The sequence below is a fragment of the Myotis lucifugus genome, unplaced genomic scaffold, assembly GCF_000147115.1.
Source record: "Myotis lucifugus unplaced genomic scaffold, Myoluc2.0 scaffold_9, whole genome shotgun sequence".
Classification (NCBI taxonomy): Eukaryota; Metazoa; Chordata; class Mammalia; order Chiroptera; family Vespertilionidae; genus Myotis; species Myotis lucifugus.
In genome coordinates this window covers 16,201,311-16,206,629 of record NW_005871057.1, presented here as the reverse complement: position 1 = coordinate 16,206,629, position 5,319 = coordinate 16,201,311, and positions in this window count along the sequence as shown.

Genomic DNA, 5,319 nt, shown 5'->3' with positions numbered 1-5,319 from the left:
CCATCAAGCCCCACCAGGTGGGGGCACAGCCTCAGGTCCTCCGGCCCAGCACTGGGAGGGGGGCACAGCCTCAGGTCCCCCGTCAATCCCCGCCAGGCAGGGGCACAGTCTGAGGTCCCCTGTCAACCCCTGCCAGGCAGGGGGGTGACCTCAGGTCCCCCAGCCGGTGCTGGGATGGGGGTCGCAGCCTGAGGTCCCCCGTCAAGCCCTGCCATGCGAGGGGGCACAGCCTTAGGTCCCCTGGCCTGGTGCCAGTGTGGGGTAGTGATCTGAGGTCCCCTGTCAAGCCCCACAGGGGGGGTTGGGGGTGGCATAGCCTCAGGTCCCTGCTGATTGGTCATTAAGGCTCATTACTGGAACTAGGCCTCCACTATGGGTGCAGCCATCTTGTGTTATGGAAACCTCGCCTCTGCTGTGGGCACAGCCATCTTTTACTACGGAATCCCCCTGCCTCTGCTGTGGGCACCACCATCTTTGTGGCAGAGTGATGGTCAATTTGCATATTCCCCCTTTATTATACAGGATAAGCCTAAGAAACAGAATGACCAAACAACTATGATGCATACTGACCACCAGGGGGCAGATGCTCAATGCAGAAGCTGCCCTCTGGTGGTCACTGCACTCTCACAGCGGGAGTGCCGCTCAGCTGACCAACCTGTCCCAGTGGCCCACCAGCCTGGCGGCAGCCACTCACTCCCTCAGTAGTCCTGCAGGTCCAATCTCCAGAGAACAGGCCAGGCACCCACAGACCAGTGCTGCTGGCACGATCCCGACAGTGCTGTTGGCCTCCTGGAAGTCGGCCTCCAGCACCACGGCAGCTTCCCCTCTCTAGACAGTCCACAAGGAAGAAACGATATAAAAACGGCCACCAGGTGTCTCCCGACAACCGGCGCGAACATCAGTGAGATGGATCCAGATCCTGGGCCAGCAAGGACATCCCACTACCTGCCCGGAGGGCCAATCACATCCCCCCGCCCCTCTTAATGGGCACCAGATGCAGGGCTCATGGCTGGCGAGTGCCGCAGTATCACAAGCCTCTTCTGATCAGGGCCCACTGTGTGCGAGCCCACAGCAGGCGCAGCATGGCTGGGATGAGTGGGAGTGGCAGGTAGGAGCGACAGGCAGCATTGGACTGCTGGTTTCAGTCCAAGCCCCACATGCCACGCCAAGGGACTCCACCCATGCACAAATTCGTGCACTGGGCCTCTAGTTAATAATAACCTTAAAAGTAAATGAATTTAATGTTCCCATCAAAAGACATAAGGTAGCTGAATGGATAAGAAAACATGACCCATATATATATGCTGTCTGTAAGAGAGCCACCTCAGAGCAAAAGATTCACCCAGGCTGAAAGTGAAAAGATAAAAAACAAATCCATGCAAATGAAAACAAAAAGAAAGCAATACTCATATCTGACAAAATAAACTTTAAAACAAAGGCCATAACAAGAGACAAAAAAGGACACTACACAATACTAAAGGGACCTATCCAACAAGAGGATATAACCCCAGTAAATATGTATGCATCCAACATAGGAGTATCTAAATATATATATAAAAAAACTCTTGGTGGACTTTAAGGGAGAGATCAACAGCAATACAGTTTGAGCAGGGACTTTACGACCCCACTGACATTACTAGATAGATCTTCCAGACAAAAAAAATCAACAAGGAAACAGCAACCTTTAATATTTACAGAACATTTAATTCCAAAGCAGCAGAATATACTTTCTTCTCAAGTGCACATGAAACATTCTCAAAGATAGACCACAGGTTAGGATATAAAATAAGTCTTAACAAATTCAAGAAGATAAAAATCATATCAAACTCCTTCTCAGATTAGAATGGCATGAAACTAGAAATCAACTACAATAAAAAAAAACCCTCAAAAACATTCAAACACATGGAGACTAAATAGTGACATTATTAAATAATGAATGGATTACCAATGAATTCAAGAAAGAAATAAAAAATTACCTGGAAACAAATGAAAATGAACACACAACAACCCAAAATCTAACAGTCCTTAGAGGGAAATTCATAGGAGTATAGGCCTACCTCAAGAAGCAAGAAAAAGCTCAAGTAAACAATCCAACCCAATACCTAAAAGAAATAGAAAAAGAACAACAAGAAAAGTCCAGAGTAAGTAGTAGGAGATAAATATAAATATCAGAGTGGAAATAAATGACATAGAAACAAATAAACAAAAATATTATAAAAGATCAAGAGTTGGTTCTTTGAAAAGATAAACAAGATTGATGAACTTTAGGCCAGACTCATCAAGAAACAAAAAGAAGGGACCCACATGAATAAAATAAATAAAAGAGGTGAAGTAACACTTTACATCACAGAAATACAAAGGATTGTAAGAAAATACTATGAACAATATATGCTAATAAATTGGACATCCTCGGCAAAATGGACAATTCCTAGAAACATACAATCTTACAAAACTAAATCAGAAAGAATCAGAAAATCTGCATAGACAGATTACAACTAATGGAATTGAAGCAGTAATTAAAAACAAACAAACACAACTCTCAACAAAAAAAGTCCTTGACTGTATGGATTCACAGGAGAATTTTACCAACATTCAAGGAAGAACTACCACCTATCATCCTCAAACTATTCCAAAAAATTCAAGAGGAGGGAAAATTTCCAAGCTCTTTTCATGAGCCCAGCATTTTTTTTTTTAAATCCTCACCCAAGGATATTTTTTCCATTGATTTTCAGCTAGAATAAAAGGGAGGGATGAGGGGAGGAAATTTATCCAACAAAAGAATGAGGGAGAGATAGACACATCAATGTAAGAGAGCCATATTCATTGACTGCATCCCACACAAGCCCCGACTGGGGCTGGGGATTAAACCTGCAACCAAGGTACATGCCCTTGACTGGGAATTGAACCTGTGACTCTTCAGTCTGCAGGCCAACACTCTAACCACAGGGCTAAACTGGCTATGGCAGGCCAACATTATTCTAATTCCAAAACCAGATAAAGACATTACAAAGAAAAAGAATTATAGGACAATATTACTGATGAACATAGATGTTAAAATTCTCAATAAAATATTAGCAAATCAAATCCAGAAATATATTAAAAGATCATAACAATGACTGAGTAGGCTTTATTTCAGGGATACAAGGTTGGTACAATATTCACAAATAAATAAATGTGATACATCACTAAATGAAGGATAAAAATCATATGATCATATCAATAGATGCAGAAAAGCATTTGATAAAATCCAGCACCCATTTATGATAAAGGCTCTCAGCAAAGTGGGAATAGAGGGATCTTACCTCAACATAATAATATGGCAAACCTATAGCCAACCTTATACTCAATGGGCAAAAACAACAAAAGTTCCCCTTAAGATTAGAAACAAGACAAGGATGTCTGCCTTCACCCTTCTTATTCAATGTAGTATTAGAAGTCTCAGCCACAGCAATCTGACCAGAAGAAGAAATAAAAGACATCCAAATTGAGAAGGAGAAAGTAAAACTGTCATTTGCAGATGACATGATGTTGTACATAGAAAACCCTAAAGCAGCGGTTCTCAACCTGTGGGTCATGACCTCTTTGGGGGTCAAACGACCCTTTCACAGGGGTCGCCTAAATACATCCTGCATATCAGATATTTACATTACAATTCATAACAGTAGCAAAATTACAGTTATGAAGTAGCAACGAAAATTTTATGGTTGGGGGTCACCACAACATGAGGAACTGTATTAAAGGGTCACGGCATTAGGAAGGTTGAGAACCACTGCAAAAAACTACTAGATTTAATAAATGAATTTGGAGTAATAGGATGCAAAATTAATATCCAGAAACCAGTGGCACTTTTATATACCAATTATGAATTCTCAGAAAGAGAAACTAAAAAATACAATCCCATTTACTATTGTAACAACAACAAAAGGTATCTAGGAATAAACTTAAGGAGGTAAAAGACCTGTACTTGGAAAATTATAGGACATTGAAGAAAGTAATACAGGAAGATACAAACAAGTGGAAGTATGTATCATGTTCATGGATTGGAAGAATTAACATCATTAAAACGTCCATACTACCCAAAGCAATCTATGGAATCAATGCAATCCTTGTTAAAATATCAATGGCATATTTCACAGATCTAAAACAAATAAGCCAAACATTTATATGGAACCAAAAAATATCCTGAATAGCCTCAGCAATCTTGAGATAGAAGAACAAAGTTGAAGCGATCACAATACCAGATATCAAATTATACTACACAGCCACTGTAATCAAAACAGCCTGGTACTGGCACCAGAGCAGACATATAGATCAATGGAACAGAACAGAGACCCCAGAGATCAACCCACACCTTTATGGTCAATTAATATTTGACAAAGGAGGCAAGAGCATACATGGAGTAAAAACAGTCTCTTCAATAAATGTTGTTGGAAAAATTGGACAGGTACATGCAAAAAAGAAAGGAAGGGAGGAAGGAAGGAAGGAAGGAAGGAAGGAAGGAAGGAAGGAAGGAAGGAAGGAAGGAAGGAAAGGAGGGAGGAAGGAAGGAAAAGAAACTAGACCACCAACTTACACCATACACAAGAATAAACTCAAAATGGATAAAAGACTTAAATGTCAGTTGTGAAACTGCCAGGGCTGACCAGTAGACCCTGAACAACGGATGAACAGATTGCTCTGACACCTGTTTCTGTGAAAGAGAGGGCTAAGGGATTACATGGTTATTGCCACCAAGTAGCCCTGTTCGCCTGCCTCCTTTGGCTTTTATTCGAACAACAGCTTGAACTAAAATTAACTATTAGATACAATCAGCAGGGTAAGCATCTTTGAGAAAGGTATATGCTTCTACAAGGTCGGGTCTAAAGACTAAACATAGAGATTCTAGCAAAACACCCCAGAGGTTCGAACTTGTTGGAAAAGTCAAGATAGGGGCTGTGGCCTTCGGCAAGGTCCCCCCAGAGGCTCCCGACCTTTTACAGAATCCTCCTTACAGACATTCTCACTATGTCCCGTGCTTCCCCACATGAAACCATAAAAATCCTAAAAGAAAACATAGGCAGTAAAATCTCAGACATCTCGCATAGCAATATTTTTGCTGATATATCTTCTAGGGTAACAGAAACAAAGAAAAAATTAAACAAATGGAACTACATCAAACTAAAAAGCTTCTACACAACAAAGAAAGCATAAAAAAATGAAAAGGAAACCCATAGTATGGGAGAATATATTTGCCAATGATACAGCTGATAAGGGGTTAATTTCCAAAATATATAAAGAACTTATACAAATCTACACCAGGAAGACAAACAATCCAATTAA